Source organism: Oreochromis niloticus, linkage group LG6 (assembly GCF_001858045.2).
Source record: "Oreochromis niloticus isolate F11D_XX linkage group LG6, O_niloticus_UMD_NMBU, whole genome shotgun sequence".
In the NCBI taxonomy this organism is placed as follows: domain Eukaryota; kingdom Metazoa; phylum Chordata; class Actinopteri; order Cichliformes; family Cichlidae; genus Oreochromis; species Oreochromis niloticus.
In genome coordinates this window covers 39,815,460-39,829,097 of record NC_031971.2, presented here as the reverse complement: position 1 = coordinate 39,829,097, position 13,638 = coordinate 39,815,460, and the positions used below count along the sequence as shown (strand labels likewise).

The 13,638-nt window shown below is 40.8% G+C and overlaps 1 long non-coding RNA gene across 1 annotated transcript; it reads left to right on the top strand.

Moving 5' to 3' along the window:
- The first annotated feature begins 962 nt into the window (after positions 1 to 962).
- LOC112847063 (uncharacterized) lies at positions 963 to 1,913 on the top strand. The gene is made up of 3 exons (XR_003220380.1): positions 963 to 1,105; positions 1,265 to 1,363; positions 1,582 to 1,913. It is a non-coding gene; the product is annotated as an uncharacterized LOC112847063 (long non-coding RNA).
- Positions 1,914 to 13,638: the final 11,725 nt, after the last annotated feature.

Sequence of the window (13,638 nt, the reverse complement as noted above, 5' to 3'; positions counted from 1 at the left end):
GGTTGCCCGGGGCGGCAAAAATAAATAAAAAATTGCTCGTACTCATGCTGCCCCGACATCATGCCAGCGCATATTGGGGATAGCATAGGCACCGATCGGTTTTCTATCGCCCATTTGCTGGGAGTAAGGGCGCCCTCCGTTTGCGGGGTGCGCCTGCTGCTTGCGGCACAGGGAGGAGAGGGCGGGGCGGCGGGGGATTCTCTGGCTGGCTGGAGCAGCATCTAATAACCAACTCGCAAAATAAAACAAAATGAAAACAAAACAACAAACACGAAAACACCAGACATTATGATACAGACTTATAATTTGCACCGATGTTTTTCTATATTTCCCTCGGGATGAATAAAGCATAATCAATCAATCAATACACGAAAAGTGAGCGCGAGAGCCCTCGGTGCGCCTGCTCGCTGCTGAAGTCAAAGTAAACTTTATTGTCATCTCCGCTACATACAGTCCAGTATATAGAGAGACGAGACGACGAGGCCCCAGTTACAGCAGTGCAAGTAAACGAACAATAAATATTTAAGAGTAAAAAACTAGGCTAGGACCGCCACTGGTTCAGATACATATGGCATCTGGCAAAACAGCCATATACAGTCCCCCCAAAAGCACTTTGGTTTAGTAGGTTATCTTTATCCTGTTTACTGATGAAAAGCATCATGAGTTTTGAGTGGATGTCTGAAAGTGAGCAAACCAAATGCTCTGGTATCCTGTTGATTACATCATCAGGAAGTTTTCAGCTTGCCAGCCGGACAGGCCTAAACAGAAGCTCCACCGTATTGAACAGATGAAGTGATACATTGTTTCCCTCTTTTCATCATTTCCATGTTAGATAGTTTCCAAACAGTTTCCAACTGCTGAGGCTGAAAAATAAAGCCAACATGGAAGTGCCAAAAACTGCAGTTCCTCTGATGGCCACTTGAGACTGGCTCCAAAAGCAAGTCAATCCCAACTATACAGCTAAAGCTGAAAGTTAGCGGCAGAGCTACTTTGACAGTTGTGACTACACCTAAACTTGGCTAATTGCAGGCACCGAACTGGACCTCTCCGACGTGCTCTGCAGCTCGTTCTACTCCACTCGCTCTGCACAACAGAACATCCAAACGTTTGTGTCTCAGTGAATTCTAGTACATGTAATTATCAGATACGTGTGTGTGTAGTGTGCTAACCAGACGAGCTAAGCTTCAAATGAATAACAAAATACAGTCTGAGGTTCATAGTTTGCTCCATTTTTCTGCTGCTTTCTTTTTATGTGTTACCTTAGGGCTCAAGTTCTGTCTGCATCATTGTCAAGGAAACATGTTGGTCTGCATGCTGGGGATAGGAATGTAGCTGCTTTGCAGTCATCGATGGCATCGTGCAGGTGATTTTTGAATATACTTTCATTTTTAATGTCCATTTATTGATATTGTAAAATGTCCTACCACAGCCTGGTGTTTGTTTGGCTTTTCAGATAATCATTATATGTGAAACACAGCAAACACACAGTCCTTATTATCACTCTCAAAGCCTCACATTATTTCAGCCATTCACCTAAACACTAGCACTGACTCATAAAGCCTCCATCCAAAACTTTTACAGCATTGCTCCCCCTCCCTGGGTCAACTCCTGAGGTTTCTTCCAGCCCAGTAAAAGCTTTCCAGCAGTATCACAAACAGGAGTTGGAATCACTGGAACAAACATGGATGTCCCTTTTTCCAACCTAAAGACATTCCTAACAAGAGAAGGAGAGGCAAAAGTTCAGTGAATGCAAAAGCTAAGCTTGAGCTGAAAAGAGGAAGGAAGTCAAGAACAGAAGCCAAGCAAGGAAGAAGAGGGTGGGGTGGCACTGGGTAGTAGGGAAATTAAGTAAATGGCTCTTTTATATTGCCTGTGTTCAACTGAAATGGAAAGTTACTCCAGATAAATAAGCTTCCCAGTAACACAGACTTTATTGGTATTCATACACTGCAGGGAGCAGACATGGGGTCAGGAGCAATCAGTTTGCCATGGGCTCATGGAGAGGGGTGCAACATCTGAGTTCAACGTCTTTCAATTTCCAACATTTTTGGCATGTTTGTGTCTCAGCCTGCCATTAATTGCAAAACCGTCCACCCATAGCAATATGAGTTTGTGAGAAATAGACTGCAGCCTAAATCAAAGCCAGTTTTTCACAAAGAAGAAAAAAAAAAAAAAAGAGTACCTACAGAAAAAGACCAGCAGTTAGTTAGGATTCTGCTTCCAAAGTCAGTGTTCCAAACCGGATGAGGCAGCTCTGCTCTGGAGTGCTGTTACATCTGAAAAGCAATAACTGCATAATAATACCATGGTTCTGAAACAGTGCTCATTTTGAAACCTCACTGTTGACCATATAAAGTGACCATATTTGGAAGTGCTCAGACTATCAGCCAGCAGTTTGGGATTCCGCATAAAGTGGACAGGTGCAACATAACAATAAACTGCACAGCAGACCATAATATTTGTCTGATTAAAACTGGTCGCCGAAGACACCGGCAGCTTAAAAGTGAACAAGAAGTCCAGTTAAGTGAATTAAATGAGGTGGGTCGTGGTTTGCTTTTCAGCAATTAGTTACAGCTGCTGTAAAGCTGAACTTCTTAACACAGGAGACTATGGGCACTGACTCACTTTTACAGCCAGCCTCAAGTGGACATTTGAGGACCTGCAGTTTTTGGAACTTTGTACTGGTGCTGATGGTGTCCTGGATAAACTCCAATCTAAAGCAGTGAGGGCTCCTGAAAGAATCTAACTGATACCAGGTAATACTGTAAGCCAGCACCAACACCTTTGACAGAGTTAATCCAACTGTCCAGTGCATCATGTGAAAAACTCTGACAGCTAGCTTTGTGCACTGATTACTTGTTTGCTCTTTTTTATTGCCTTTACGCTGGAATTTTTTTTAGAGCACTTTATTCCCCTCTGCCCTCTGCCCAGTTTCCAGCGGCACTTTTTGGGGGCACATCTCAACCAGACCTCACCAGGAGCAAATAGTTTTCTTGCAATATACCTGACAGACCAAAGAAACAACTACTGTGTCCTGTTGAAAGAGCAATTGTTAGTGAACAACAGAGGAAGAAGGAGGGATTTCATCGCACAGTGACTTCATTCATACTGTGCATATTTCACTAACAAAGCCAGCTCTCACTAGTAGCATCCAGATTCTTCTGCCTTTCTAGAAACCCTCCCTCCCTCAATTTGAACATCCTGCAGGGATGAAATGACTCTTCCATGAAGTACTGGTGATTGAACACATAATCAGCTATGCTTCTGACATTCAGAGTAGAAACCAAATCCACCTGCTGTTTATCCACCAGGTTTTATTCAGGCACAGATAAGCCATTAGCTTCTATTCATCAGGCTGGCCTTTCTGTTAGAAAGAGGCAGAGCGGTAGGGACGCATTTCTGAGGCTGTCACTGCAGTTTCCTGCTAACGTTTTGAGTTCTCATATCAACCCTAAGAGGAAAGGAAAAAAAGTTTGAAAAAAGGTGGGTTAAGAGGTAGAACAAGATCCTTCTTAATCCATTCGAAGGGCCAAATGAATGACGGCTTTAAAAGCTTTCCTACCGGGGCTGAAATATTAATATTTGCTCCTCGGGAACATTACCAGTATCCTCAGAGTGAGGCAACAATAATTATTAATGAATCTCATTTTCAGTCCACTGTGCTGGATGTTCAAAGTGCCTGCGACCTTCAGAGGGAAAGCAGAGCACAGCATTGGCTTCTATGTGGAGTCAGTAGACTAGAAATGAACAATCTGTTACTATTCTTTTATTGCAGATGGAGCTCATCTTGCTGATTTGTTTACCTCAGCGGTTGTGCTCAAAATAACTTATTCATAAAAATGTGAAAAACAGTGTCACTCCAGAAGACGCCGCACTTTTAGATGAATAGACTGTTCAGGCTTTCTTTTGCTTATTGGCTCTTCGAGCAAGGGCGTTATTTGAAGTAGACGGCAGCACTTCACACAGAGTTGTGTTGAATAATCACGAGGCCCTTGAAAATAAAAAAAAAGTTAAATGCTACAAGCTATAAGCTGTTCAGATAGCTTCACAACACACAGACTCACTGTCACCAAATACTCACTCACGGGGATCAGTGGCTTGATGGATTTCCATCTGTAACGCAGGGTGGTTATCACCTTTACATTACACGCTGCCCAGAGACAACTGAGACGGGTGCTACTTAAATAAAAATAACCAAATCAAATAGAATATGTGCACTAAAACATACTGCAGTGGTGCGATGCAGAAGCTTATTAAGGAGTGATTGTGCTGTTTAATATAGTGAGGCAAAAAGAGCAGTCTACAACATCTGCCTTCAGTCAGCCATCTTTCCATCTCGCTCCTGCATCGTGCTGGACATCTTCACTGTTCTGCTACTTCCTGTCTGAAGAAGCATCAGGATTACTGTCATATAAAATACAAAAAATACAAAAGATACAATGATCATAAAAATATTTACCATCTGCTAAATATAACCAGTGGCATATATTCATTTGAGATATTGTATCTTTTAAAAGTAGGAACACAGTACTTGAATAAAATAACATTTACACTATTAAAAGTAAAAGGGTTCAAACAACCTTTAATGTTATATTGCACACCTATATTACAAAGACAGAAGATCTATAGTTTCATACCCTAAAGACCTAATAGCATGATATGATTCTAACAGGATAGTTATTATTGTTCCTCTTCACATTTGACCTAACTAAAGTGTAACTAAGGTGTTTCTTGCACTAAAATACAACAGTAAGTGGTTCCTGACCAGATGTCAATAAGTCGTTAGTCTGAAATGAGACTGTGTTGCTATATTCAAGGACAGTGAGCCCATTCATAAATATTTGCACCGAATCATGTGCACCTGCCTATTTTTTGTTCTTACCACCATGCATATGTTAGTGAGTCCAAATCTATCAACATCAATGTAAATCAGGGAGTTATTATTAGCAGTGGTTGTAAGATTAGTATTGGTGTTTATTTTAAAGATTTGTATTTACATTTTTAAGACAGCCATGCCTTCATTAATTCGTGCACATGTTCTGAAGCACTGCTAAAGTTGTTCAGAGTATCAACAAATTCAGGTGAATTACACCATTTGCACATTTGTACATTTGTCAATGCAATTTATGCACAGATTTTGACGACTAGACCAGCGATTGAGGGATCATACACAAAGTCACAAGGATACCCAATCCAGTTGCCTCGAGGCACTTTTGGTGCAATGGTGAAGACTACAATAACAAAGAGAAAACCCCAACAATAAGATGACCCTATGAGCAAGCACTTGGCAAAAGTGGGACGGAAAAACTCCCTTTTAACTAGAAGAAACCTCCAGCAGAACCAGGCTCAGGGTGGGCCAGGCTTGTGGTGTGACCATTGGGGGTCAGAGGCTTCACACCAAGTTCTGAAAAATCAGCCATTGCCCAAAGATCGGGTCAGATCAGCAGATTAACTAATATCTTATTTTATTTAGCTTTTGTTTTGTGTTCTAACTCTGCCACGATTGGCTCCTGGTCACACCAGACAAAGTAAGGCCAAGAAAACCTAACGTTCAGTGTTCATTGCTTCTTTCAAACTTGGTCTAATAACTCCCCTCCACACTGGAAGAATGATGTTCAAGACTGGCATAGAACACGTCTTTTTGCAGTATTTTCTGCAGTTGTCAGATAACTGATTAATTTGTTCCCAAGGATAAAACTGCACACCTCCCACTAACATGCACTTCCATGCAAATAAGTATATTTGTAATTGACCTCACATCTGAGCAGAGCCACCAGCCTAAGAGGATAATTATAAGATGAGCCGTGCTAATGATGTCTTTAAGTTTCAGTGCCCTTCGCCACTCGGTCAACTTTGACCCAAGGAATAGTTTGCAATGGTATGATTGTGAGAAGTTCAATTAAGCTGTAATTTGAGGCAGAGACTGCAGAATAATTGCAAGACAGTGGGTGGTCTTTCAGTTCAGTTGGAGCATGCCTAATAAGCAGCCTGTCTCACTTCTCACCGGCTATTAGCATCTGTTCCCTGATGTGAGATGTCACTGAATAATGACAAGGAGAGGCAACAGAATCTTATGTGTTTATGATTTATCTCTAGAGTCCTCAGAGTTCAGAGAAAAATAATGAAGAACGGTTGTTTACCTGCATTTAAATGCGTGGTCAGATGAGAAACCGCCTACTCAAAATTCAGAAATCACACACATGTTTTGCATCTATTTAGAAAAAGGGAGAGATGGATGTTGATTGAGATTCACTTTGCATGGTTGCTTCTGGATAAACAGCTCAAATACGACTCCCCGTCTTTTCCTGAATCAGAGATATGTTCTCAGTGAACATCTTCCATCTTTTTCTGTTTCTAATATACTGGCAGCAATTACTGGAGTAAGCTGGTCTGAATATTAGGACACATCTGTTTCATCATGGGGCAGGTGCTCCAGGGGATTTCTATACCAGTTATTTCATAAACTCACTTGAAGAGTGCTGGAAGGAAAAAAAAGAGGGGGTTTGGGGCGGATTAAGAATCAATGAATGCACTAGACTACAGGCGGAAAAGTGAATGTTGTCCTGTGTTGTCCTATTAAAGAGAATCATTTGTTTTCAGTCACTAAAATGGCAAAAGACATTACTGCTGTGAAACCACACGCAAACAAATCACTCTAAACCTGGTGACAATTACCCTCACACCTCAGATTCTTCACCTGAGTCAAATAAATAACATGCTTGTTTCTGAAGCTGGGGCTCATAGTAAACTATGGCCAGGGCGGCTGTGCGAATAACATCCCGAGTAATTGAGTCCACTATGCATATTTATGACTAAAAAGACACCCTGTCAGCCTTTGGATTTATTGAGGAGAGTTGTGGTTTTGGCAGAGGCTCTGCTCTGCAATCTATGGTTTTATAAAAGGGCTTTAGCGAGCAAAACAGTCAATCTGTCATTCCTATTAGAATGGGATATATCAGCAGACTGACTGCATGGTCAACAGATCATGTTTCTGCTGGCAGGGGCTCCAAACAGCCCCTGGGAAGGAAGTCATCTTTAGCCAACCAGTCAGCGTTCATAGGGGCGTGCCCATTTAGAAAAATACATTGAAACAATACGTTTTCATAAGTACATAATATTTTAATTACGTACTTAATTTATGTAGCTTTAAGAGAATCCAGTTTATCAGGACATCTGGGGTGTATTCCCTTATGTTGCGCCTCTGACTGCACAAAGGTTGGTAATCAGCATCACCATTCCTTCCCTTTGACTTTGTGTTTAAAAAGCAATACAATTAAATGTGACACAAAGTGCAGTTTTTTTTAATTCAAATACTGCATTGAAATATTTTCTTCTCATAAAATTGTCATGACATGCTTTTAGAGTTAGTTTTTCTGACCACACAGTGAATGCAAGTTCAGTTTTCATTCTGCTTTGAACGCTTGCTTTGCACCAGGCCTAATTCATTGTAGACTGTAAAGGAGAAAGTTGGGTGACGTTCGACCAGATGTACAGTACATATGACGGCATCGGTAGATTTGCTGATCCATCTATCCAGCATAAAAAAGTGACTCAGTGAGACCTTCAGGAAATCCAATATTTGAATTTTCACTTTCACTTTCATTTGACATCTAAGAACATCAAACAAAACAACGTGTCAGGAACACCTGAGCAGAAGCATGAGAGGAAGCACCAGGTCACTGAGCACCAGAGGAGGCGAGTTAACATTTATCTTTATTAAGAATACAGAAATGTTGAGTGTGTGGGGCATACGGGGGGGGGTAAGAGTCAAAATCTAACGCAAAATTGTGTTTGCAACCTTGCTCACCATTTTACCTTTTGATCATTGCATCTCATCCAGATTTTAAAATATCTCACCTGACCATGTCAGACAGGTAAAAGTAATGTTTAACAGTAGAAAATACTTTTTGGGATGAAGGTTGAAATGCTGACTAGCAGGCTCCAAACCCTGAGGCGCACTGACCGCTGGAGTGAATGCTGCAATATATATAACAAAAGCAACATTATTGCATTTTGAATACCTTGTAGGTACATCCTGATCTTAAGCTGAATTATCCGACTCCCCCAGGACAATGTGCATGCAGACAAGGTGTGAAAATTAAAAATATGCATGCTTAACAAAATGATTTTCCATCAGGAAACTCCAGGTTTTGTTTGATTTGGATCAGATTATGCACTGACATTTCTGTTTTTGTGGTATGACGTGTGAAATTTGCTCTGTCCAACATGAAAGCTGAATGAAAATGTTCTTCAGTTTGTTACTAAAAATGTTAAAAAGACTATATACAATTCAGAAATTGCCACTAGTTGCTTTTGCAATGTCAGTTTTATTTATTACTATGTGTGCGCTCAAATATAAGATTTGTATTTTTTCCATATTTGAAGTAGACAATTCTCTGGCTGTTATCTTTAAATATCTGCCCCACGTTACACTTTGATTCATTTGTTATGATAAAACATGACAGTGAGAATTTCAGGCTTTTATCTTTAATGGTTTTCGACATATTCGTGTTCAAACATGGCCTCAGATTACAAAGCGTGAGAAACCACGCTAGAACCATTTTTCAAAATGATTTGTTAAATGAAACCGAAATTTCACAGAAACCATTATATATGTCAAAATATAAAACCATAAAATCTTCTGGCAAATCAGAGGTGGTTGAGCAGAAAATACACTGAAAATTTGATGATTTCAGATCGAGTGACCGGCTCTTTCTTATTAAACCTTTCATTTCCTGATAATATGAAAAAGATAAATCTTTCGTGGACGGCGGTGCATCATAAGCCACTCGCCCTAATCTTCCATTTCATGTTTCTATTACTGCAGGTTTGTGAATGAGTCTGGGGTGAAAAATGATTATGACATGAATTTTGTATAAAACATACGCACACATATTTAATAGGAAGTGATCCTACCATGAAACAAATTGAATGAGTCGTGCATAACGAGACCCATTGTTTAAATGGAATGTGTCACACGTCTCAGGTGTCTCGTGGCTATAAAATTAATCAGAGGCTGCAGATATGTGTGATGCGCCATGAATCTGCGTGGGGGAAAGAAAATCCACCATATAAGTGTTTTTTTAGTCATGAATTGATAAAGGAGTCTCATTCTTCCAGTTCATTACGGCAAAGTAATTAAAGCGGTACCATGGCTGCAACGCTGTTAAACAGTGCGGTTATGACACCAGGACAATCGGGAGCGCACGGCGACGGCGATGTGACCACCCAGTGTTTAACAAACATGCTGCATAGAGATGCAGGGGCCTGTCTATACCCTGGAGGCATCGTTAATGTGATGGCATTTACAGCTCCTGGCTCAGTGGCTGGATCAGAGGGAGAAGTGCAGTGTCTGCTAAGTTTTCTCTCTAAACCTCTCAATGACACCGTGATGCGAAACACACAACATAGCAACAAACATTAAAAAGGTCACTGTCTAATTGGATAACTCTGAATTTTTTATTAACCACTTGCAATGCTGATTAAACCTGCGTAGATATACTGATATGCCTCAGAGGAAGTTAGCTCGGTGGCTTTGATATGTTGTGGGGGAGACTTTAAAGACTCTCAGGTGATGGGCTTTGCTGACTGGATGCTCTTTTTCTGCACAGTTACACACTTTTACACCTGCCTGCCATGTATCTCTGAGTCCTGACCACTGGGCAGTTTCACAGGAGCAATAAGTTTGCTGAACACAGCTTTACGTCTTGGATGTTTTACCAGTTTCTCCCCATCCAAATCTGACTATGAGTAGTATCAGAATGGATTGTAATGTAACTACAATAACTGTACCTGATGCGGTAACAAACAACAACAATGTAAAACAGGAAGTTGTGGGTTCCCATTGACATTTGCAGTGACACAAATTAGTACCGTTACAGACACACAGATGCAAATTCATGTCAGGCCACTCTGTTGAAACAAAACACCAGACAGCTCATTTTTCTGGGCTAACGCAGTGTGTTGATGTGACGGGTACCAGACTAGTGCTTACCTGGGAGTCATATATCCAGATTAAGACTGGCTAGAATTTGGGATTGACAATACTGAGCTTGCAGTGCATGTGTGTGTGCAGCCAGAAAAATACACTATATTAATTACAGTACATGCTAATATACAAGGGGAGACGCACGATGAGAAAACCATACACAGGAAGAGAGCAAAAGCTAGAGAGAGCCAGAGTTGGATTCATTTTGCAATCCAAGTCTCACTTTATAACCTGCCACTGTTTAGCTGCCTTTGTTGCAGGGAATCTTTACCTCCACCTTCCTTTGTTCTGTTGACTGAGTTGACTACATTTTATATGCAGATGAACGGTTAAGCAGGGCGTACCTTGTTGAGAGAGGTGCAGGCATCCATAAACATTTGGACAATGACACTTTTTAACATTTTTCTTGCCTGTATTACTTTCAAAGTCCCCCAATTTCAGGCACAAAGTAAGTGGACAATTGACTCACAGTTTCTTTGCCTCATTATTCCACGACTGTCATGATTTTGGCTGTGCAGCAGGCAGGAAAGGACCCAAGTGCAGACTCACGGAGGTGAAAGTAACTCAAACACAGCTTTATTGCTGCACCAAAGGAAATACAAACTATACTGGGAATTTATATGAACTAAAGACACGAAGAGGCCCACAGGGAAACGCACAAAGTGAGAACACACAGGCAACACAGGTGACACAAATTAACAAGATGCCACACGGGAAGCACACCAAACATTAAAACATGAGACTTTCACAATAAAGCAGGAAACAGTGGAACATGACACAGGAGTGGGGAAAAGGTAGACGAGTGGGAGCGAGGGAACACAAGGGAGAGAGAGAAGATATGATGGGGCGGGAAACATAGATAAACATATAGAGCAGGAGGAACATCAAATGAAACACGAGGAAAACAAGACACACACAACATACATGAACACAGACACACAGAGACACAAGGGGAAAATACTAAATAATCAAGGAACTAAACAGGAAATATAAGAAACTCAAAACAGAATACCACAGACTACTAATGAACCAGAACATAACACATAATCCAAAATATCACAAGAATACAAGAAACACAAAATGCAAAAATGACCAATTAAGCAGGTTTTAGAGTTGTTTAATGTTGTAACTTCAGTAGTTTTACCCTGGAAATCTAAGCAAACTGGTACATCACTGAACAGAATAAATGAACTGGCCAGTTAGCAAAAAAAAAAAAAAGACCCGACAGGCTGCCTGAATGACAGAATTATTTCCAAGAACACTTTTGTGGAGGTACGCATGACATAGTCAAAGTCTACAATCAAATGCTATCAGATGCCTTCATGAATGGAAACATAAAGAAGTGTGTGCAAACCTCTGGTTACACTCATGAACATCTAAACGTCAACAACAACAACAAAAACTCTTTGAACGGAAAAAATTGGGATGAACTCGATGGGAAGAGAAAAGTATGGAGAACAGGTGAAACAGCTCATAATCAGAAGCATATCACATCATCTGTCAAACACGGTGGAGGCAGTGTTATGGCACAGGCATGTATGGCTGCCAGTAGAACTGTCAGCAATGTTTATTGATGATGTGACTGCTGATAGATGAATTGTGCACAGGGCTGTGCTCTCTCCTCAGATTCAGCCGAACCCTGTAAAACCGATCTGACAGGGCTTCACAGTGCAAATGGATAATGATCCAAAGCAAACAGTAAAAGCAACCCAAGAGTTTTAAAGGCATAAAAGTAGAGTATTATTCAAGGGACAAGGCAGTCACCTGAACTCAACCAACAACAGAGCATGCTTTTGAGTTAGTGAAGACTGAACTGATGGCAGAGAGAACCACAAACAAGCTGCAACGGATGGTGGCTGCAGGAAAGGCCTGCAGAGAATCTCAAGTGAGGAAACAGTTACATCATTATGACAGAAGTCATGTATTATATATTATTTGTTATTTTCTAAGGCATTAAATCATTTTGAGATTTTGGTATATCATTTGGTACACCAATAACAGCCCAGTCCTGACCATAACTTATATGTCACAATGCTGCAAAAATGTATTGTTGAAAAAAATAAATTTGGTTAATATCTACTCAAATCGAAGCAGAGCATCACTCTGGGAGAGGAACAAGGTTTCTTGCCGTTTTACAACTGCAACAACAGTTAAAGCTGGAGAGTGCCTGTGAGTGGCTGACAGGAGTTGGCCAGTAAGCAAGGCTATGGCAGGTGGAGGGAGCCTAGAGGCTGGCTGGTGGGTGTTGAGCAGAGGGCTGCACAGGCCAGCTTCACCCATGCAGAGTAGGTGGTGGAGAGCTTGGTCAGGCAAGCAGCACACTGATGACTGGTGATGATGCACCTGAACCATAGAAACAAGAGACTGAGATTGAACAAGAGATCTAGAGACAAAAAAATCTATAACTATAACTTAAAATAACATTTTTAGCATACTAATTTTATGATGTGGCGGAGAATGATGAGATGAGCTGGAGTGTAAATGCTGTAGGGCGCTGATGAGTGGGTGACTTCAAGACGTGCGTATTGATTGTGTGTGTGGTCCCACGTTCCTCCGATCAAAGAGAGAAAACAGAAATGAGAAGGGGGAACACAAAAGAAACGAGCAGCGCAGAGACTGAATCCCTTCTTCAAAGGCAAAATTTGCATGCACAACATACATGAAATGCACTCCAGAACAAATTCTTGAATCCAATTAATTTGTGATATTTTCTTGAGAATATTCAGTAAATGTTTCCAATTACATATAAAACTGAAACTAAAGCTAAAATGGGAACGTTATGGTCTAAAATGCTCAATTTTGCCAAAGTCCCCAAGTCTCACAATGATAAAGAAACCTTTCAAATATTCCTGGATCTACAGGGACAGGTGTGAATCGCTTCAAAAACTCATCTCTGGTAAACAAAACAACCCCCTGCCCCCCAAAATTACACATAACCATACTACCACACACACACACACACACACACACACACACACAGAAAGACTTTCTTTTCTTGAAAATAGCTCGAGTTTGTTTAGTTGACTTCATAAAATTCTTCATACAGTCCAGATCAAAAGTTCAAGGCCACTTGAAAAATTGTAAAAAATCATGTTTTGCATGGTTGGATCTCAACAAGGTTCTAAGTAGAGCTTCAACATGCAACAATTATTTTATTGAAAACAACGCTCAAACTGAAACAGGCTGTTTTGTTTCAAGTGGTCTTAAACGTTTGATCTGGACTGAATCACCAAAGACTTAGAGTTGCGTTTTGTTACTGGCACTTTATAAAGAAGAACACTTTCAGAAACTGAGATGTTAGATTTCAGGTGAAGTCTCATTTCTGTGACGGATAAAGGAAATCATCACATTTCTGACTCAGTAACAGAAGCCGGCGAGACAGAGGATGACCCAGAAGTGATGTCAGGATGTGGGCGCCCTGTTAGAGGACAGAGGTAGTCCTGATATCACCTCCCCAACTGCCAATCTTCCTTTCAGCTCATGTGACTCACTGCAGTCCCTTACTAATTCATGTTTTCACTCGTACTGGTGGGTATGAGTATCTGTGTCCTAAAAGTGTCTAACACAGTAGTGCCTGCTTGTAGAATTGATTTATGGTTCAGTAACCCATCATTATTATTCTACTTTTTCAATGATTATCCACCCACATC